Source organism: Gavialis gangeticus, unplaced genomic scaffold, assembly GCF_001723915.1.
Source record: "Gavialis gangeticus isolate Ggan-Ray unplaced genomic scaffold, GavGan_comp1, whole genome shotgun sequence".
In the NCBI taxonomy this organism is placed as follows: domain Eukaryota; kingdom Metazoa; phylum Chordata; order Crocodylia; family Gavialidae; genus Gavialis; species Gavialis gangeticus.
The window spans coordinates 13,412,973-13,436,453 of NW_017729001.1; the positions used below are offsets into that span (position 1 = coordinate 13,412,973).

Below are 23,481 nucleotides of genomic sequence, written 5' to 3' on the forward strand. Positions count from 1 at the left end.
TCTCCGCCGAACGCTCCCCCCCCCCGGGTGCCAGGGGCCCCCCCCCCCCCCCCAGCCTAGGGCCTGGTCTATCCTACTCAGGTTCTGCCAGCAAGGCTGTGAATGTGTCCACGCTTGCAGCTTCTCATTGGCAGTGGCACCTCTTCTTCCTACCAACAGAGCAAGGCCAGGCCTGTCTTGCAAACAACAGAAGGCTTCTGTCACTGTAGGGAGCCCTCCAGAAAGCATGTGTAGGTGTGCCTGCATTTTTTGCTGGCAGCTGCAGTCTCAGCGACTGTGTCCCAGTATGCGTTGTGGTCCTGGCTGACACTGCTGGCTGCTAAAGGCTGCAGGGGCAAGACCATGCTTTTGCTTCTTCCCTGTGGCAGTAGCTGTCTGCTGGCAGTGGGCTTGTCACAGAGCAAACCCTAAGAGCAGAGACAATGGATAAGTGCAGACAAACGCACAGGGGAGCAGACAGGAAACTAGGACAATACTGGTACATAAGGGCTGGGCTCAGCTGCCCCAGTGCTGGAGCATTGTCAAGTTTTTTGTAGGTGTCACAGCCAAAAGGAGCTTTTAAGGTGGGGCTGGGAGGAGGGTGGTGAAGCCGTGTGGGTGTGTACAGGAAGCTTGTCCCAAGCCTGAGAGCCTGTTTGGGAGAAAGCACAGAAGTGCATCGTTGAAGCATAAAACTGGTCCCCAAACCTTGTGTACAAATGCCATCTTTCAATGGGTTAATTCTGCTACTTCTGTACTGTCATTCCATAGGTCCCATACATCCTGCAGTCAGCTGAGCCTGATCTTAGTCACCTAAATTATGTGCAGCTGCCAGCTCCTGCATCCTGAGGTCTGGCCCTGGGGCTGTTGCTTAGAGAGACTAGAGACAGTGAGCCACACTCAGTGCTGGAGCAAGCTCCATTGGAACCAAAGGGGCTGTGCCTGCTTTCAAGGGTGTTAAATTTGGCCCCCGCTATCAGCAGTAGGATCCTGTTTTCTTCCAAGTCTTATGTTTTGTCTCCTGTGCAGGATGCCCAGAAGCATTTGCTAAGTGGGTTTTTAAACCACCACAGAACCATGAAGGTAAGTGAACCATTGCTCCCCTTGGTTTGCAGCGTTGATGCTGTTAGCTGGAGCATGAAATGTGTTATTTCCATGTGGGATTCCACTCCCTGGCCTGGGTGGGATGAGTCTCTTCTGCAGGCCTTTTCCCAACAAAGCCTCTTGCACTATTCAGAGCTAGCTCCATTTGTATTAGCATCCCCTTTGTGCACACTTTCCACAGCAATGCCATGCACAGAGCCCATTCTCAACACCCTGTCAGAACCTATGACACTCAGGAGCTACATTAACTGCGCAAACCTTTGGAGTAAAGTACATTTTTAGTGTTAGAATAACAGAAGCCCATGTACTACCTCTTTGTGGCAGGCTATAAAAATACATTGCCCTTTTCTGTTGGTTTTTATGTGTCAGGCCACATGTGCCCTATAGCACCCATTACTAAAAATCATTTATTAGTAATTTAAATTTTTGGGAGGAAAGAAAGTTGTTACCTCAAGTACTAGTGTTAATGCACTTTTCTCCTTCCTCCTTGTGGGCTTGTGCCATTTTCTGAAATGGGTCAAACATATTTGAGCCAGTTAGAAGTAGATTAATTTTTCCCCCTTCATTAGTACAGCACAGCCATGAACACCCACCTGCTCTGATGCTGGCATATTCTGAAAGGCACTAGTGGAGCATAATAGTTGTGAAGTATGTGTGTGTATATACACACACACACACGCACGCATGCATACATACATACACAGCAGGAATAATCTAAACATGAAGATCCGTTATAAATGTAAAGACTGTACAGCATTCTGCAGCTATGCTATGAAATGCCACAGCTAGTGGCTGGGTTCCTTCAGTGCTAAGGGAATGCCTTTTGCATTTACAGCTGATTGAAAATTTTCTGATAGAACACTTTTTCCATTGGAAAATGCTAATTTATTGGAATCAACACATTCCCCAAGAATGTGGTGCTTTCAAATTTGTTCTCATGGAACCTGCCATTTGCACATCCAGTTCCTTGGCAGCCAGCCTGGCGAGCTGATGGGGATCCCAGCCTTCCAGAAGTGGGGTGATTATGTTTAAATGCCACCCACCAGCAGCATCGAATGACAGCTGTGACAGCACAAGGCGGGTTGGGATGTGGCAGTGTGGGCAAGCAGCCAGTCTCGCTTCAGGAAGCTTGAAACAAAGTCAAAGGCAATTTGGCCTTCTTTGCTGTTGTCTGGCACTTTGTTTAGTCATTTACACAAGCACAAAGTAGGTGAAAAACTCTGCATATGTTATCAGCTCTTTGGGTCAGGAAACTCATTTTGTTCTGTGTTTGTATAGTGCCTAACGTATGGGGTTCTGCCTCACTGACCCTAGTCCTCCATCATAATGCCAGTGCTGAACAGTGTATTACATCTGCTTTACATAGGTGCAAACAGCTATGCAAGGTACAGGGCAAAGGCGATTCGGACCTGGTTGTACAGAATGTCCTGTTCTAACCTGTCTCATGGGGGGGGTGTTGATATATTACCTTCTTTCATTCAGAACATTGCAGGTCACCTTTAAATTTCTTACAACTCAGAGCACATGCCATCTAGTGCCCAGGAAAGGAATTGCAACTCATTTAAGACACTTTTACCTACAGGAGAGCAGCCGGAAGGAAGTAGCTCTGAAGAACTTTCCTTTCTATCCAAGGAGGCACATCATACAAACTGCTTGTGAAGTGATGTGCTGAAAACACCTGTGAAATGCCACACAGACTGCATGGGAAATCAGCCCTTGTTCCAGGTATGTTTGTATGTGTCCAGGTGTGTTTGTAGGGCTGGATGGAAAGGGAAAGAGCATTGGTATAATGTGAGGTTGCAGGTACCTTACCAACAGCACACATAGCTGAAGTGACCAGGATAGTACCACGATGGAATTAGGAACAGCTATTTTCAGTGGCAGCTCTTGTCTTTGCTTGTTAGCTCTTAAATTACCTTCAGCCAGTCTGAGAATTCCAGCCACAGGTTCCTGTTTTAATAAATGAAATTACCTACCTTGGTTTGATCTTGAATTGTTCTATCTGGTTAGATTTAATTTCTGCTACACACTGACCTCCCAGCAGCTCTTCCCATGTGAATGCCTTAGACTGCAAAACTCTTTGTTTTTTAAACAAGAGTACAGGGTTCCCGGCACAGTCCTTATGTTATACTGTTCCCTGCATAGACTGCCCATGCTGAGTTATGTCATTATTTTTCAGTGCTGAGCTCCAGTAGTTGTTGATTGATTTATGTGTTCTCATCCCTGATTCTGCCTTTTTGCTCTTTATCTTTTTCAGAGAAATATCCTTTCCCCTTTACAAGACAACATTTCATTTACAGTTTGTAAAATAAAGGAAGTGAATTAGGAGTCATCATGATTTCCATGGCATGTGTCAGTGTTTCTGCCACAGTTTTGGGCTGTATTTTTTCCTCAGGTTTAAAGAGAGAAATTTTTGTGCCACTGTTTCAGATCTAGATGAAAAATGCCGCTGATCTAGCCCCACCAGTGTGCACTGGGACTTTACATTATTCTTTCCATCTGGCATTACTAGTGTGTACTTATCCATGCTGGGTTTCATCTGCCATCCATCATATAATACCTTTAACAGCTCCTTGCAAAGTTTCCCTTGATCTTCACAAATCTAAGTGCTAATTAATGGTCCCACTTCCAGATCATTAATAAATGTTCACCTCTTCCTGATCTGTAGGCCACCTCACTCTGAACTTCTCTCTCAGCCAGATTTTGGATGTTCCTTCCTATACTCTTTTATTTCCTATCTTTTAATCCAGGACTGGTCTTTATCTCATAGCCCATGGTTATTAAGTACCTTTAATAGCCCTCATGGAAGCTGGTTTGGTCCTATCAGCTTGTACTGACAGGTCGAGTGTCATAATCCTGTTGAATAATTTTTCACCTATTTTTCTCAGTGTTTTAAGCCTAACTGCCTTTAAGCCAGTGTTTTAAGCCTAACTGTAGTCAGTCTCACTGCCCTTAGTAATCCTTTATAAAACTACAAAATAGGCTACCTACTAAACTCTAGGTTTAGCGATCCTTCGGTAATTTCCTATGCTGCTGTTTTCATAGTTCTTCCAGGCAGGCTGTTGGGTCCTGCTGATTTCTTGTAGTTGGAATCACTGATCCCAAAAGGAGAAGACCAGATTCAAGAAATCACACCTATTTAGGAAATACTTAAGTATGTGCTCAAGTTTCACTGATTTAGGGAAGCACCATTGGTTTCACTGGGACTTAAACCGATTCTTGGAAGTGAAAATGTGGTTACAGGCTTCCTGGAATCAGGGCCTTGTTTTACTGTGCGTGAGGTCTTATTGATGTACAATGAGCTATTCAGAGCGGCAAGTGCCATGCCCGTTAGCAAATGCTTGGAGGAATGGGTCCTGGTTTCTCAAGGTGTTTCATCACTTCTTTGCTGATCTCTCTGTCTCTGATGAAGCCCTACCCTTTTTGTCTGAAAGTATAACCTCAGGATAGGTGCATTTCTGTGCTTGAGTCTAATACAAAGAACTACATTAGTTCATCTGCAACTGCTGAGGCCTCTTTGATGGTTCCCTGAACACCTGCATGGTACCATGATACAGGCTTCTTACTCCCTTTATGTCATCCTCTTGATATTTCATAGTTTTCATAGATTTCATAAACATTAGGGCTAGAAGGGACCTCGGAAGATCATTGAGTCCAGCCCCCTGTCCAAAGGGCAGGAAGTCAGCTAGGGTCAAAGTATCCCAGCAAGATAGGCGTCCAAATGTTTCTTAAATGAGTCCAGAGTAGGTGCTTGCACCATCTCTGGAGGGAGTCTATTCCAGGCCTTGGAGGCTTGGAGAATAAAGAAGTTTTTCCTTATGTCTAGCCTAACACGGTCTTGGAGGTGTTTGTGACCATTTGACCTTGTCATCCCTTGGGGTGCTCAAGTAAACAGGCAGTCCCCCAGATCCTGATGTACACCCCTTATATACTTATAGGTAGCCACCAGGTCACCCCCTTTGTTCTCCATGATCCCTCTTAGATATCATAACCACCCCATTCAATAGGTGCTTTAACTTGTCCAAGCCTCCAGAAGGTCTAAAGTAGTGGGGAACCATATGGCAGCAGCAGAGGTCTTCCTCTCCAGCACCCAGTTATCTCTTTTACGGCACTCTTCATGAGGAGAGCTCCAAGAGCTTCATATATCTCCATGATACACATATGGGCAAAATGACTTGTCCCAGGTCCCTCAGGGGCAGAGACAGGAAGAGATACCCCCACACTCAGCTCAGGCCTCTAGTTTCTAGTCTACAGCCAAAATAGAAAACCAGTAGCATTGTCTAGCTGTAAATGAGGGCAGCATTTGGCAGGGAGAGACCATTTCCAGTGTTGACAAGGTGTTTTGCTTTGGATACTGCCGTGGGTGTGATGGAATGAGAGATGGTACTTGAGCTGAAGGCAGGGTTAGCTGCTAAATTCAAATCCAGTTCAACTTTTTTTCTCGTGAAGGTACAAGGAAGCACTTTGTAGTTCTTTGTAGCCAGCCACATTCTACCCAGGGCATCCACCTTGAATGATGGCATCCTCCCAGCCTTAATTATAGTGTGCTTCTCTCTCACTGTAATTAGTAGTTGGGAAATTACAGGTGTGATGTTAATAAGCTAAGAGTAACATAATTTACCTTTATGTAACAGATTTTCCATAAAAGAAAACTATAATTAATGAGCCTAAATATATCAAACAGAGAAACTGTGCACGAGGGTGTGGTATGTAGCCATGTGCTCTACGTGTGCTCCATATTATGTGTGTTATGCTTGTACATGTTGGGCCTAGCACTGAGGTCTTAGCTCAGTCTCAGGCTGAGGTATCAGGCTGTCACAGATTTTGCAGTCGTTCTCTCTTGAGATGCTGTGCTTTATTCAGTCTCTCTAGTGCTCCTGAAGGACGGTCCCAGGCATGGCTGCTGTATAAGAGTGAATGCCATGACTCCTTCAGGCCTTTGGGTCAGAGACTGCTGCCTGTCTCCATGGCCACAGCAGCAAGCCCAAATTAACTCAGCTGCTTAGGGCGAGTTTTGAGAAAAAACACAAATTAAAGTGTGGAGGGAGGCAGCTTTGGCAGCCCAAGCCAGCCTGCCTTGGGTCAGAACGTGGGGTTGCCAACCCTCCTGGACTGGCTGGGAGTCTACCAGGATGGGCATCGATCTCCAGGTGACTTAGAAAGCAATCTGGGAGATTGATATTGTGAACGGGTTGAACAGTACAATTAATGACATTACGTCAAGTTGGGAAAAAAATCTCCCAGAACAGCTTCAGTCAGAGTTGGCAACCCTATCAGAATGACCAAGCCAAATATAAGACAGACTTTGTATCAGTGAGAGCAACAGGTTTTGCTGGCCATGTTCTTCTGGAATCCATGTGGTCTCTCTCTGTCCATCGTTATGCTTTGTTCTCTGTCTGTCCTGCTCTTTCTGTTTGTCTCTCCCTTGATGCCCTTGAAAAAAACAGTCTCTGCCAGCTGCTGTCTCTTTGTTTCCCCACTCCTGGGTCTCAGTCATTAAAAGTTAATCCCTAGTCCCTGGGGATGCCATTGTCTCCATCTGAGTTTTCTTCCCTTAGGGGAATGGCCTCATTCAGTTCTTGATGGCCCATTTCACACTAGCTAGCTATGTGCAGGTATCTATCACAGCTCACTCTCCTCTAGTTGAAGGATGGAAGTTAATTTGATGTACCACCACAGAGCATAACAGCACACACAGGAAGTGGAGAGACTGAGGCACACATGGTGACTTTTTAAAAATGTTACACAATGTTCCCATATTCTCCACAGGCATGTTAGAAGCCCATACCATAGGACATACTAGTGTGGGGGTTCTCAACCTTTTAAGACTCAGTAGATTCAAGGTCCCCCTTGGAAAATGTGAGTACTTGTCTACAAGTGATTGTTTCAGTTGTTTCTTGATTACAGAAAATTAATAGAGCAATTCTTCTGTTGCAAGGAACTTAGAAAGACCATGGCAGGTCAGAATGGTTTTGACACTATGGATTCCTGTTTGAAATCTCTGAGTTTACCTTGTGAATCATGAGTGCACAACTAACAGCGTGAATACTAAAATGATCTCACAGCACCCCAGGGTGCCATGACACACTAGTTGAGAATCATTGTAAGTAGCCTCGAATGCCCCTGTAGTGGGACCACAGGCTGTGGGAGCGCTGCCTGACCAGCATGTTTTCCTTCTCTACCAGAGCCCAGAGGAAGGCACTCTTGTGGAGGGGCCCCTGAGACAGGCCCTGTCCTATACCTCATCCCACCAAGCCCCACTGACTACACACAGATGCTTCCCTGCCCTCTTCCCAACCCCATAGAGATTGCTCCCCTGGGGAGGGACCTGGTGGCACTCACTGTTTGGGTCTTGGCTGTCGCAGAACTGAGGGAGCTGCCATGAGTGGCAAGCGAGTGTGGAGGCCTCTGTGAATCTCAGCTCCATCCTCTGAGGATTGATGCACTTCTTGGGAGTGTGCACGCTTTGGTCACTAAGCCCTCTGCCCATTCTGCATTTCCACCTCAAGAGGCTGAGGCCAGAAGAATCCTTCACAGATGCCAATGTCTGCCCAGGGCCCAAGGAGAGCAAGGCAATGTTAGCACCTGCATTTGTGTACTGTTTCACACTGCTTGGGAATACCAGGAGGAGTATCAGCAAAAGTTGCCAACTGACAGTGCAGGGCTGAAGACAGGTTGTACTCTAGCATTTCCATTCCTCCTCTAGCTCTGCAGTGCAGGTGGGACTAGCATGCTCCCTGCCAGCTAATCACAGCCCTAGCGAACAAGTTGCTGAAAAGTCCTCCCCAGAGATCAAATTACTGTTGGTAAAGAGATCTGCACTCCCCCACTGGCAACAGAAACAACAGTAATAAGTATGGATAACAAGATGGGGCTATTGCACTGTGCAGACAGGCCTGCCAGATGGACTGTAGTGTATAGCACCACAGTGGCCCTCTCATCTGGGCTGCAGTTCTTTGGCCTGGCTGTGGCTGTTGCAGGTGAACCTGGCACCATCACTTGCTTTAGAGGCAGCCAGGGTGTTACCATTTCTGTTTTGTGCTGTACGAGGGATTCTCACATGCCTGATGAAACAAAAGGCAAAGTCCAGAAAGCAATAGGATCATGTGTAGGGCTTACATTCATCAGCCCTTACTCTATCCAGGGCTGGATTAAGGGCATCAAATACCATGAGTCCTCTTTTGTCGCTTATTCCATAAGACCCTATACGACGAGAGCTTTCTGTCTGCTGTCTGCATACTTGTGGTGCTAGATACGGGTATTCTCTAGCAAAATCATCATTTCAGCTTACAAGGTTCTTAAAGCAATAACTGCCTTTGCTCACTATGTAAAGTACATTGTGATGCTATGGTGTTCTGTACAGTTGCTAAATGAATGAGAATAAAGACAGATGGGTAAAGAGAGTGGGTAGAGTACAGACAGATGAACTGCAGTGTGTCTTCTCCTGTTTTGAGAGCTGACATATGTGTTACTCTGGTCTGTGTGTCAGTCCTTTCACAGAGTGCTGACACCAGCTGACATGCTCCAATATGCATTAACCCTTTCACCTTCTACATTCTTTTGTCATGTTCTCCCTAAGGGAGCCAGCTGTAAGCCTCACTGGAACATTGATCAATATATACTGCTCACACAAAGGCTTTGCTAAAGCATTGGCCAGAGTAGGCCTAAGCGATGCATGAACTCCTTACATAAGCAAAAACGTGGCATGTGGGCCCGATGGACATGCCTGTGAAAAGATAAGGAGGATGTTGGCTGTACAAGAAGTAGGATACTCCAATACCACTTTGATCAGACTAGAACAGAAACACCCAGGTCAGGATATGAAATAAGCCCATGGTACAGAATGGTTTGAGATATTCAGGATATGGATGGAATGCAATATGTAATTTGTTTTGATCATTTTATAAAAAGAGAATTGAAAAGTATGAAAACTTTATAGCGGCTTAGGAGAGCCTGCATGATGTTGTGCCAACTACCTTGTTACAGGTACAAATGCCTTAACTTCTGGTCTGATGTTAAGCCAAAATGTGTTAAAGCTGTGCTTGTAGGCAATACATCTCACCAAATCTTTTCCACAAACCAAACCTGTGGTCATTCTTTAAGACAAATTTGGTGTTGGGATCACCTGGCTGCAACTTTTGCTGGCGCTAAAGTTCCTGAGACTTGGACACTAACAACACATCAGCAACACCTAATGAGGGCAACAGCGACTGATAACACCGGATGACACTGGCCGACCACAGACTCCAAGTCTGAGTGGTTTGTGCAGTTAGATTGATGTTTCACCTCCTAGGTCCAAGATTTCTACACTCTGGTTCTACATTTCTTTTCAAAGATTTCTACACTCTGGTTCTACATTTCTTTTCAAAGATCTGTGTGGGCTATAGCCCTAGGAAAGTGCTTATATAACTTCAGGAGGGGATGACAAGCTGTTTTAACCTGTTATCCTCTGTGCATACAAATATCAGGGTTATTATCCCAGGAAGAAACCAAATCATACAATGATTAAATCTGTACCAGAGTCCCACAGGAATTGAGTGGAGTTAAGTGTATGCTGGATGTTAAGTGCCTATTTAAGTGTTTTGCTGAATCATGACACTGGTACTGATTTTGCCCCCATTACAAGGTTCAACTCATCCTGTGCATGGTTTGAGGGCACTGGCAAGCAAACACTGTCTTTGCCAAGTGCTTATCTATACTGTTGGCAGACAACAGCATCTATACTGTATCTATACTGTTTACACTCTTCCTTGGGTTAACAGCTTCTGATTGTGAATGAGAATAATTTGTGATTCTAATATTTACATCTTGCAAGTACTGTGATATGTATAATATCGTTAAGAGAATATTAGTTTTTGTCTTAGTAGCAAGAGTGGGTGACATTTTTGTGAAAAGCAATCATATTTTCTGCAAATAGCTGTCATCACAGAGAATCAGAGGAGGGCAGTAGTGCCTAGAAGCCATTCTAATAATGGCTAGTAGTCAGACTAAGGCGCCCTTATAACACTCTGGAAATTAAATCTAGAATGAACATGTGGGGTGGTGCAAACGTAATGCTGTGTAAATTACATTGACAATCACTCTTAGATCTCCTGTTATATAGCCCCAGCAGCATAAATGGACCTTGGCCCAGCAGCTTTACATAAGGTAGGGAGGGCCAAAGCAAAGACAGCTGTTTTCCCAACACGCGTGTTTAATGTCAGGCCACAGAGTAGACTGGTCCCTTGGGAACTACTGTAGAAGTGGTTTGTGTAGCATTTCCTCCTTCCCCACTCAGCACATCATCTAAAGCTGTTTAATTAATTCAGGTAAAACTCTACCCACGTGGCGTGGCAACACAGCCATTCTCAACAGGCTTCTGCTCAGACTGCCCCCCCATGTATATGACCTTAAGCAGGTGGTGGAGCAAATGCATAAGGTGGATACAAATGTTTTCAGTTCGTGTCACTCAGCCTTGATGTGAACACGGGGGTCCGTCATCCTGTGAGGGAGAAAGGGTCCTGGATACATTGCCTGTGCCCAGTCAGACTTTAGCTCAGCTTCTGAGATTGACAGCTGCAGGGGCTGTAGGTTGATATGCGTGGCTACTTAGCATGGACTTTGGTTACCCCTGGTAATAGCTCTTATCTTGTCATTCAAGTGCCTTCTTGTCTTGGTTAGACTTTAACAGGAATCAGTCACGAAACAACTCTCTCTGGCAATCTTAAAGTTTTATATTAAGAGAAAAATACTTTGAACCTCCTTCCAGCACTTTTTCTACATTCCAATCTGTAATTTTTCACAAGTCTGAGTTGCCTTTATGTTTTATTCATTTCCTGTTTACACTGGAGGAGAAACCAAAGCCAGAAGAACCAGGAAAAACAACAGCCCACACAGAATTGGCATTGTGCAGTTAAATCAGAGCCATCATTTGCAGTAGCTGTTTCCAACTTTGTCTGGTTATAATGACTACACTAGCTAAAAGACAGGATAAGTTTTGCCTAGGAATTTGTGCACAGGAGTTGAAAGAAACCTTTGAGATCAAATTCTAGCTCTGATACTGACTTGCTCTATGGCCTTAATCAAGACACTTTAAAGCGTTTTGCCTCAGTTTTCCTGTCTTTAAAATGGGGATAACACTTTCCTCATGCAGCACGGAAAGGACTAACTGACCCTGTCTATGAAGGCTTTGAAGCTAAAAAGTGCAGTGTCAAAGCTGAAAATAGCTACCATTATCAAAGCAATATTGAAATGTGTAGCAGCTCATGCTTTTATTTGTAGAAGGCCCCCATTTAGCCCCCCACCCCAATGATTTGCTTAAGATGGAAGTTGTATTGTTCTGTAATCACTCAGAACAAGTAGCCTGAGAGAGGTCTGCTTCATTCAGTGTCTGAGTTCCAACTGATCAGCACTGACTCTCTGCGCAGCATAAGAACAGGTTTCATGGGCTGTTATGAGACACAAGTGCCCCTGAATCTTCCTTCTCAAGCCAAACAACACTTAACAATTGGCATTAGTGTGATACAGAATTTCAAATGTATGTAAGCAAAAAATTAACTAATAATGTTCGACCAGTCCCTGAGACACTCTGTGCTGTCACGTGGACGTGCATTTCTCCCTTGAGAAACCAACACCACTGCCATCAGGGTGGTACGTCCATTATTTCTGGTTGTGTCACCTCCTGGGGCTCAGCTTTTTAACCCTGCAGTGGTTGTTGCTTCTTTTTGACCATCTCAGGCAAGATAGACAATTTAGTGCCCCTTATCTCCTCCCCTTCAGGACTGCAGAGCTCTCATGGGTTCCTTGGCAGTACATATCCATCTGCAGTGATGTCCTTCTAGGACTGTGGGGTTACCTTTTGTGATACCACAGCTATTTCCTACCATTTTTCCCCACTGAGGAGACATGCAGTGTCTTTTTCTCAAATTATGACAGATTCCATGTTCCTGAATTGTATTGAACTTTTAGTTTTGCTTTATTCCTCTCTCTATATACCTGCAAGTCCTAGTGACTCTTACATCAGCTTCTAATAGCTCAGGCATTCTTGTTTTCAGGTTGCTGTTATGCAGAATGTCAGCCAGCAGTAACCCAGACTTCATTGATAGCATTTTGGAATTTAACAGGAATAATACATACAGATCAGAGTTTGACTCTGCATTATTTTTTAGTAGATGCTTTACTATTTTGATGTTGAGAGAGGAACCCATACTTCCCTGCAAATTGCTTATGCTCGTGCCCATTACACTATGGTACACTGTCAGACATTACAAAGTCAGGTGTATGATGTCTAGCAAAAATGGATGTGATATGTAGGGTCACTAGTTTAGCTGTAGTATTCTGGTAAGATGGTCTCAGGAAAGTGAAAATAATGGCACATAAGTTTTCCAGATGACATAAGCAAATGTATGCCTGCTTTGCTCCAAGGCCCCAAAGTTTCCACTGCTACCAACAAAGCTGCTTTGCTGGACTTGGCCACTCTTTTTGACATATGTGGCAAGCTTTAATAGCTTCCTCCATGTCACTATCCATTTGAATCAACATAAAACATCTCTGGTGCTTGTTTTAAATTTCTCAATCCCTAAATTACCTTGGCGTGTCCTTTTTAACGTATTCTCTATAACGCCAAAGGTATCAGCATCCTGAAGCCTTTAAACAAAACATTACCTTGTTTTGAGAACTCCCTTAAATTGATACAGAGCTAGGGATAAGGCTGTCTCTATCACCTTGTGCTAAGAGCCTGAACTTCTTTCTTCAAGGTCTCATCCTCAGAAGTAGTTATGGCAGTCAATCCACATTCCGTCTGAGACTAGAGAGTTTTTTATCAGATTGACATGTACATAAATTAGTTCTGCACTTTGTGTCATTGAAATTTTCATCGATGTTAGGGCTGGAAGGGACCTTGGAAGATCATCAAGTCCAGCCTCCTTTCCCAGGGGCAGGAAGTCAGCTGGGGTCACAGAATACCAGCAAGATAAATGTCCAATTGACTCTTAAAGGTGCTTGCACCACCTCTGGCAGCAGTCTGTTCCAGGTCTTGGGGGCTTGAACTGTAAAGAACTTCTTTCTTATGTCCAGCCTGAAACAGTCTTGGAGAAGTTTGTGACAGTTTGACCTTGTCATCCCATGGGGAGCTCTGGTAAACAGATGTTCCTCCAGATCCTGATGTACACCCCTTATATACTTATAGGCAGCCACCAGGTCCACCCATGAGCCTGCGCTTTTCCAGGCTGAAGAGTCCTGTAGCTCTCAGCCTCTCATCATAAGGCCTGTTTTCCTGCCCTCTGATCATGTGTGTGGCTCTCTTCTGGACGCTCTCAAGCTTCTCCACATCCTTTTGAAATTGTGGAGCCCAGAACTGGATACAGTACGCCAGCTGTGGCCTCACCAAGGCTGAGTACAGCGGGAGGACATCCTGGCATTTGCTAGAGAAGCATCTATGGATGCAAGCCAGAGTTTTGCTCACTTTGCCGGCTGCAACATCACATTGGTGGCTCATATTCGTCTTATGGTCAATCATGACCCCCAACTCCCTTTCGGCCATGGTGCTAGCAAGCAGAGCACTGCTGAGCCTATAAGCAGGCTGCAGATTTTTCTTCCCAAGGTACAGTACCTTGCATTTTTTTGGACTTGAAGGCCATCAGGTTTTCATCTGCCCATTTTCTAAGCCTGTTAAGGTCGGCCTGGATCACCATCCTGTCCTGGGGTGTAGACACTTTATCCCAAAGTTTGGTGTTGTCAGTGAACTTGGCCAGTCCACTCCGGACACCAATGTCCACATCATTAATGAAGATGTTAAGGAGTATAGGCCCAAGGACAGAGCATCGGGGGACCCCACTGGTCACCGTGCACCACAATGATTGACTTCCGTCAACTACCACTCTCTGGGTCTGACCTCAAAGCCAATTCGCCAGCCAGCAGACTGTGATGTAGCTGAGGCTGCAGTTAGCCAGTTTTTCTATAAGACTGTTATGGGATACCAGATTGAAAGATATTTTGAAGTCGAGATATATGATGTCAATCTCTTCTCCCTTGTCCAGGTGATATGTCACCTGGTCATAGAAGATGAGATTGGTCAGGCAAGACCTACCTGTAACAAACCCATGCTGGCTATCCCTCAAGAAGTTGCCTTCAGCCAGTTTGTCAAGAATGGTCTCTTTGATGATTTTCTCCAAGATCTTCCCAGGGATGGAGGTAAGGCTATGGGGCCTGTAGTTCCCTGGATCTACTTTCCTCCCTTTCTTGAAGATAGGTACCACATTGGCCTTCTTCCAGTCCTCAGGCACTTCACCTGAGCGCCACAAGTTCTCGAAGATCCGTGCCAGTGACCAAGCTATGATGCTTGCCAGCTCCTTAAGTACCGTGGGGTGTTAGCTGTCTGGGCCAGCTGACTTGAAAGTGTCCAACCTCTCAAGGTGTTCCTTCATATGGTCAACATTGATGTGGGGTAATAGTTCTCCCTCGCCCTGGCTGTCCCATACTGTATTGGGCAGGGCCGTCCCTTGGGGCTGGTGAAAAACCGATGCAAAATACCTGTTGAGCAGGTTGGCTTTTTCCTGGGTGTCAGTTGTCAGTTGACCTATATGGTTTAGCAGGGGTCTGATGTTGCCCTTGCTTTTCCTCCGGCTCCCCACATATCTAAAAAAGGACTTTTTATTGTCCTTGATACATGTAACCAGTTGGAGTTCAGTCTCAGCCTTGGCTTTCCTGGTTCTCTCCCTACAGGTCCAGACCAGTGCAGAGTACTCCTCCTTGAGATGGATCCATCCTTCCATCCTTTATAGGCCTTTTTTTTTTAGGTGCAGGAGGTCCACTAGTTCCCTGCTGTGCCCTTTTGCTGCGTTTCCTCCAAGATGGGATAGACATTGCTTGTGCTTCCAGGATCGCTCCCTTAAAGAGCAACCACTCTTCCTGAACACCCCTCCCCTTTGGGTCATGGTCCCTTAGGGCCTCACCAACTAGCCTCCTGAGCTTGTCAAAGTCAGCTTTCCTGAAGTCAAGGACTTCTGCTTTGCTGACTGACTTGCCTGCTTTACAGCGGATGGTGAAAGTGATTGGCTCATGGTCGCTGTCTCCCAGCTTCCCTTTGATCGTTAGGTCACTGATTAAGTCATCCCCCATTGCCAGTCCAGGTTGAGCCGCGCTTTGCCTCTCATTGGTCCATAGACTTCTTGAGTCAGATAAAGCTCATCCACACACACAAGGAAGCTTTGCAATCGTTCGGATGTGGCCGAGTGCTCTTCCCATGAGATGTCAGGGCAGTACAAATCTCCCATGACAACCATGCACCGGGAGCGTGCAGCCTCAGCTAGTTCCCTGGTGAATTCCTGATCAAGCTTTTGGCCAGGTGCTTTAGCAAGCATGTCTTCAGCCACCAAATCCCTTAAGTTTGTAATTGGTTTGCAATTTACACTTGGTAGCTGAAAAAAATAATCTTGGTATTCTTGGTATATTTTGTCCCAGGTCCCTTTGGCAATGACTGTAAGTGGATTGTACTCAGTTTCAGCTAATCCTGGGTTCCCAGAAATAAAGACATATGGAATAGAACCAAAGCCATTTTCTCTATTTGCATGAATCAACTATTCAGATTTTGCTTGCCCTGCTATAAGGTGTCCATTGACAACTTAGACAATGCTTACTGCTGTAGCATCTCAAAACAGGGCCCTCTTTTCTTAACTTTGTCCATGTTTCCAATGCTTCATTAAGACTTGCATCCTATCTCCAGTAGGCATCTATGCAGTCTCATGTACTCAATTGGCTTGCTTGGGCAGCAAGGTAAGGCATATATTTTCCTACATTTTTAACCATTCCAAAGACTCTTTCTATCTCTTCCTTACTCTTCTGGGGATGGCTCATTGGTGAAGATTTTAACCTAGCTGTAGTGTGGCTGTACTTCTTGCTGCTTTAACTTTTCTCCATGGACTCTTATTACCAGAGTATGGAATTTCTATGTTAATTTGTTTAGCTCTGCCCAAATAGCTCTGGCTTCTTCCAGACCTTCTCAGAGCCTATGCTCATGCTATCCTACTCTTTTCTTCAGTGCAAAATGATATCTTAGTAGATGTTAGTACCCTTTAAATTAGTGGTTCTCAACCTCAGTAGATTCAAGGCACCCCTCAGAAAATCTCAGATCTTAGTTTTCACCTTTTTTGACTACAGAAAAATAGAGCAATTCTTCTGTTGCAGAGAACTCAAAAAGACTGCAACAGGTCAGAATGTTTTTAATGCTATAAATTCCTGTTTGAAATCTGTGGGTTTATCTTGTGAATTATGTCTGTACACCTAACAGTGCTAACATTGCGTGGCACCCCACAGCACCTTTGAAAGGATTTTATGATACCCCAGGGTGCCATGGCTCCCTGATTAAGAGTCAGTGCTCTAGACCATCCATTTTTATATTCTCCTCTGATGGTGAACACAGGCTTAAATGTAGGGTGTGACAACAATGTCCCCAAAAGGATATAGAACAGGGGTAGGCAATTATTTCGGGTGGAGGGTCACTTACTGTGTTTTGGCAAGCCATCAAGGGCCGCATGACAGGCAGCCATTTTTTTAGGGGCTCCTTGGGCTGAATAGAACGGCCTGGCAGGCCACACCTGGCCCATGGGCCACATTTTGCCCACCCCGGTATAGAACATACACAAACATGGGACTGTTTCCTCTTGACCTGCCAGAACCCTGTTGGCACATTCATACTAGAAGTAAATTTGGCCCAACTACCTTTCATATTTTTAGTTCCTTGTAGGTAATGGAAAATATTTTCTTTTTAAACATAATTATGTAGTTCTGTGGGGCCCATACATAATGGAGGAGTACCATCTATTTTTTTCGCCAATGACCACTCTGTTCATTCTTTTAGTTGCTCTGTGACTCAGAGAATTGAACCTATCTCCCCTTTTAGCTTCTGCCATTGGGTGAAAGGAACTTTCCTAGGCCCAAGAATTATGGGATAACTTTTTTTTTTTCAGTTTTATTATTATACTTTGTTGAGACATTTCCTAGTCCAGGGGCTGGCAATTATTTTGGGTGGAGGGCCGCTTATTGGGTTTTGGCAGGCCTTTGAGGGCCGCATGACAGGCAGCCAGGGGCAGATAAATATTAATTTTCTACATTTTTTAGGGGTCCCTTGGGCCAGGTGGAATGGCCTGGTGGGCTGCATTCAGCCCGCGGGCCACATTTTGCCCACGCCTGCCCTAGTCACTTGAAAATGCCCTCCATCCCTTTTTTCAATTGTTTTGGTCCCCTGCCTTTCCAATGAGTTTACCACTTGATGAGACTTCATATATTTTAACCAATAATGAGTAATTTTCTCCCCACCATAATTGCAATGTATATCTTTTCCAGTGTGTTGTTTGTCCATTCTAATATCATATTCTTATAACTGGAGCTAAAATCACCACAAAAAACCTTGGTAGTGTTGAGGTGATGTTGTTGCCATGATGGCCTAGACAATCTGCTTTGTCTCAGAGGCCAGAGGAAGGGTACCATGGTACCTGAAACCTTGCCTTTTATTAGACCAACTGTATGGTTGGTATCATCCACAAGAATTCTTGGCTTTTGCACTATAAACCTGTAGTTTTTAGCCTTTTATGTTCTACAGCCAGCACTAATATCCCTGTTTTTGGAACCACATCAGTATATACACATATGTCTAACTTAACATTAACAAATGTGCTGTTTGTCGTCAGGCTGATAGGCCATTCCTCCTATGAAGGATTCCTCTGAGCTAGTGGTAGTGTTGTTAGCTTTTTTGTCTATGGCCTGCACACTTTGTTGGTGCTTGCAAATTCTTACAAAGTGATGTTATCTATGACACTTACTGCATCTTTTTGAAATGCTAGTCACTGTCTTGATTTATGCTGTTTGCCAGAGTGGTAGTGGGTCCTGGGGTGCTTTTTGTCAGCTCTGACATTGAGCTCTTCTTCCATTTCTGCCTTAGGAGTCTTCTTGTGCTCTCTTGGATTCTCCCATATAGAGTGTCAGAGCACACACAGCCCTCCATAAAGTTTGGTCTGGACTGGATAGCTTTCTTTGCTTGGCCCTTTCTAATAGTTCTGTTAAGTATTATTTTTGGCTTTTCCACTGGTCTTTCTCTGAGTTTTTCATACAAGATTCTAGTCACAATCTGCTCTCTTATCAGCTACTCAAACCTTCAAAATTGCAAGATTGTCACATCAGTCAAAAACTGTTCCTTGTTTTTATTTTTTGTATTTTGTTTAAAAATACATTGTGTAATTGTTTCATTTTCATAGAGTGCAATTTGCTTTGGATGCCTTTATTATAGGTGGTCTCATCTGCTTAAGCTTACTGGAAAATATTAAAAACATCAGATGCTTCAGAACTAGCTGTTGTCAGAAATAAGACTGCCTCCTGTCTGCCTTGCCTTTTGCTTGCAGATATAGTGTTGTGCTGTTCAAACCATCTCCAGTTGGCTTCCAGCATGTGGAACTTTTAACTTTTCCATTCTTTCACTTGGGGAATTTTCTGAGTTTGTTTTTTCCTCCGGGTGCCATGTATTGTTCTGAGCCAAAGATTCTGAACAGGCCTAATTCAGTCAAGGTATGATTCCCAGCTGGTCCGCATTATATAACATGAGCCTCTGCCTGACACAACTACTGGTTCCACTTGTTCCTTGAGAGCTCCTTAAAAAGTGCATTCTCCACAGTGGTCATAACATAATTAAGAAGCCATCTGCAGTGCACAACAGTAATAATTGTATTGGGCCCACAAATATAGGAAAAGGGATTTGTTTTTTTACTAAAAGTGATTTTTCTGAATGGAAAAGAAGCAAGGAGCAGTGTGGGTTCGATAGAATTAAAGACCGGCTTCCCAATGATTCTTAGAGCTGTGGAAGGCCACATTGTTGTCCCCTTTCCCACTCTGAACACTCATGTGCACCAAAGGTAGCAAAACCTGCTGTTTTAATAAGTTCAAAAGCATAGGAAAAACAGACTCATCCTCCCTCAGCTCATGTTTGTAGGGGTGGGAGTTTGGGGGAGATGGTCTAATTCATAGGTTGTTCAGCTTTTAGAGGTAAGAGGGTGAAAGATGGCACAGAACCATGCTTTTAGCATACTGTGGCAAAAAATCATCCTTCATATATTAGAAGCACCTAAATGTAAGCAGTAAATTGTCACATGAGCAACACATCATGTTTGTTTAGACCCTTCTGCCGCAGTAGTTCAAAGTGTCTTACTAAAGCCTCACACTCTCTCAGTGAGTTAGAAGGCATTTATAGATGGGATAAGGGTGCCGTGCCCAAGATCAGAGTAAAACAGTGGCAGAGCCAGGAATAGAACTTGGCTCTAAGGTCTATGCAAAAGCAACAAGGACATCCTTACCTTCAAGGATGTTTTAACTAGCTGTACTGTAGACACTGTTCAGGCCACATCTATTACAAGTGAGATGTGATGTGCACAGGACATAAAACTGGCCCCAAATGGCTTATAATCCATAAGCACAAATATGTACGATATACACAGGGGTCATGTAGGCTTGGCTGCCATATGCAGATGCCTCATTTTCTAATGGGTTTGTTCAGTATTAATACTCTTACTGGTTGATACATGCCATATCCCCTGTAGAAGTTTCTTGGGGTGGGGAACAGCGACTTCCAGTGATTGGCTGGGTGGCATTGCTCCCTGGGAGATGCAGCCAGAGTTAGTGCAGGTCAACTGAGCTGCGTACTTTCTGTCCGGGCCTTAGGCGGCTGCCTGGTTCACCCATGCCTGTGTCTGGCCCTGTGCATTTCCCATCCAGGAATGTCACCAGAGGGGTTGGTCAGAGTGGTTCCTTTGTGGAAACAGGGTTCTGACCCTGTCACATTCCCTCTTGTATCCATACCCATGACCTTTAAAATTAAAGTCTGAGACAAAGTCTAGGGTAAAGGGCTGCAGACACCACAGAGGAAGGGAGTTAGAACTGACTTCCTAGTAAGCTGGGAGCTCTTAGAAAGTTCTGGTTGTCCAGTGTCTTTGGAGAGTACCTCTCCCCTAGCTGAAAAGGACAGAACAGATCTCCCTTTGGAGCTGCTTGGAGCACTGATTTGGGACAATACATCAATACTTGAGCAGTGCCTCAGGGAGCTAGCACACTGTCTCTTCCTCCATTTTGTCTTAGGTAGCAAGAGAAGAATAGCTCTCTGACATGTGGGATGCCTTTCTCAGCAAGCACTTCCCCATGGGGTAGCAAGGGTGGGTGGGGTAGGTAAAGCTAACAATTAGCAAAGCATGGCTATTAGGCCTGTGCGAGTCAGCAGCGATCTGATCCGGCTTTCGATCTGGCCACTTCGGATGCCAGGGATCTGATCTGGAGCTCTGGACTGGGTTTCTGCTTTGATCCGGCCAAAGTGGCTCTGAAGCTTCGGTGCTGCCTTGGAGATCCAGCCATAGAGTATAATGGGGAATCAATGAAATAGCCATAACTTTGTTGTTTTTTGTCTGATTTGGATGAAACTTGCAAGGTTGGCAGCCCCTGCTGAGAGCATGAAGTCTGCCAAGCTTCAAGGAGATCAGTGCAGGGGTTTGGGGGAAACTGTACCCCAAATTCTTGAAAGCAAAACTCATGTCACGTCTATGTGTTACAACACAAGGGGGTCAAAACTGCAGGGTTGGTAGCTCCTGGTGAGGCCAAAAAGCCTGCCAAGTTTCAAGAAGATCGGTGCAGGGGTTTGGTGGAACTGTACCTCAAGCTGCGGACAAGCAAAACTCTTGACATGGGTGACCCTGTGTGTGTTAAGGCGCAGCGGGGTGAAAGCTGCAGGGATGGTGGCCCCTGATGAGGCCACAATGCCTGTCAGCTGTCGAGGAGATCGGTGCAGGAAGGTTCTGGGGCCCTGCACCCCTAGCTGCTGACAGGCAAAACTCGTGCAGTCTATGCTTGTGGGACTGACTGTCTCTGTCTTGGGGCAGTTGATTGTCTGTACTGATTATTTAGTCTCTGCTTTTGTAGGTGTTAATTGATGGTAATTAAATGGCTACATTAGCTAGGTCCTGTGTATCGAGCTGGTCCCTGAGTGAATCATGACTGATTGGTAACTGGTAATACAGTAGCTTAGCAGGCAGGCCTGCAGTAGTGTCTCCCAAGACAGACAGTCAGTTGCACAAGCACCCATGTCACGAGTTTTGCTTGTCCTTAGCTTGAGGTGCAGTTCCCCCCAAACCCCTCCACCGATATTCTTGAAACTTGGCAGGCTTAGTAGCCTCACCAGGAGCCACCACCCCTGCAGCGTTCACCCCACTGTGTTGTAACACACACACGGAACACCAGTTTTGCTTTCAAGAATTTGGGGTACAATTCCCCCCAAACCCCTGCACCGATCTTCTTGAAACATGGCAGGCCTTCTCACCTCACCAGGGGCTACTACACCTGCAATTTTCACCCCTCCCCGTGATGTAACTTATTGACGTGGCATGAGTTTTGCTTTCATGAACTTGGGGTGCAGTTCCCTCCAACCCCCTATACCAATCTTGTTGAAACTTGGCAGGCTTTGTGGCCTCATCCAGGGCCACCACTCCTGCAGTTTTCACCCTCCTGTGATGTAACACATACACATGACATCAGCTTTGCTTTCAAGAATATGGGGTGCAATTCCTACTGAGCCCCTACACTGATCTTCTTGAAACTCGGCAGGCTTCATGCTCTCAGCAGGGAGTACAATTTCTGCAAATTTCATCCAAATCAGACAAAAAGCTACAAAATTATAGATATTTAATTGTTTCCCCATTATACTCTATGACTGGATCTCCAAAGCAGCTCCAAAGTTTTTCCGCACCACTTCAGGAAACCTAAGGAAGCCAGCGCTTTGATCCGGACATGCTGCTTCAGATGCCAATGTATCCAAAGCTTCTTTGGATCCGAAGCTCAGTTTGAAGCTTGCACAGTCCATTATGCAAGCAAACACCTCTTCCAATTGGGGATTTCTGGCCTGGAGCAACCCCTTTCCAAGGGGCCATCTCAATCTGAGAGAGTTCTTTGTCCTTTTGCTGTGCTATATACCTCTGTCCCTATGGTGAGAAAACGCAGCCAGAAAAAACCTGACCAATTTGTTCTCAGCTTTCCCCTGTAATCAGACAATTAGCTGAGGGGGCAAGGGAGAGAAAAAAGGAACAAGGAAATGAAAATGAGTGGAAAGCAATTTTCCACCAGCAGCTTCCGTGCTAAGACCTGCAAGCTCATTGCATCACGCACTGGAGTTCCTGTCTGACCACTCCCATTTATAAAGTTTAACTGGCAGCACCGTGTGCCTGAAGGACCTTTCTTCAGAAATCTCCTTGAGAGCAACTGAGGCAAGACTGAAGTGGCTGCAGGTCCTCCCAGGGTGCAGGTGAACTGAACACCTCCCAGCTGACGTTCCACCTTTCATAAGGGTAAGTAACCACATGGGTTTATTTCCTTAATCCAGCTTTCTGTTAGATTTTATCCTGTCTTGAACACTGCATGAAACTTTTGCGCCTTTCCCTACTCAAACCCCTTCCCATGCTGGTGTAATAACATTTAATTAAAGTGTCCTTGCTTCATAATCGTATAGATAAGGATTTAGAGAGGGAATGTGGTTTAGGGAGACTGCAGTCATTAGCCGTGTGGATAGAGTGGCAGAGGGGGAGCCTAAGAGTCAGGTGTCCTGTGTTCTTTCTCAGATTTACCACTGGCTCACTGCATGACCAAGAACAAGCCATACTACTGCTTTGTGACTCAGTTTGCCTGTCTGTCTGTTAGTGGTGCTGCTTGCCTACCATGCAGTGTGGTTTGAGAGTCTTCATTAGTTAATAGATATGGATTGAAACTCCTTTGGAAGTACCAAGTGTTTGTGTTGGACCAGTTTGACTTTGGTAGGGTTACCATACGTCTGAGTTTTCCCAGGCATGTCCTCTTTTTGGGTCCTCCCATCTCTGTCCAAGCATTTTTTTTAAATATGATCAAATGTCCAGGATATTGGTCAGCTCAGCTTCAAAGTTTTTCCCAGCTTGGCCTAGCAAGGAGGTGCTTGGGGCTGTGTGACTGGAGGCAGAGCACACATGCATGTAGCTGGCATGCAGCCAGACAGAGGGGTGGGAGCACCCCTGGCAGCTACATAGATGTAAGTCTGTGGGGGACATGGGTTGGAGGCCCAGGGCTTGGGGACTGTCTAGGGTGGGCGTGTGTGTGGCAGGGGTATGTGGCAGGAATGTGTGGAGGGGAAGGACGTTGGGGTAGGTGCCTGCTGGCACTGGAAGAAGGTTTCTCAGCACTGGGGCTGCAGCAGGGGAGGGGAGCCAGGCAGGAGGAGCCTGGGCCTCCAGCAGGAGAAGGGTAGGGTGGGGCACCTTTAGGGACAGCAGGGAGCTCTGTGGCCCAGCCGATGGCACTGGGGCCGGTGCCCTTGCTCACAGGGGTGGGGTTCCTGGGAGATGCTGCAGGGCTGGAGGGAGCAGGGGAGGTGCA

General features: G+C 45.3%; 1 protein-coding gene across 3 annotated transcripts in view; it reads left to right on the plus strand.

Moving 5' to 3' along the window:
- Positions 1-2,701: 2,701 nt before the first annotated feature.
- GGT1 (gamma-glutamyltransferase 1) overlaps positions 2,702-23,481 on the plus strand; it is a 75,433-nt gene continuing 54,653 nt past the window's right edge. The window contains exon 1 of one of the 3 annotated variants that reach the window (XM_019506871.1): positions 2,702-2,808. The gene's annotated coding sequence lies outside the window, so the exon portion shown is untranslated. Of the gene's footprint in view, positions 2,809-22,292; positions 22,428-23,481 lie in introns of those variants that run through there. The other 2 variants (XM_019506872.1, XM_019506869.1) reach the window with 2 other exon arrangements.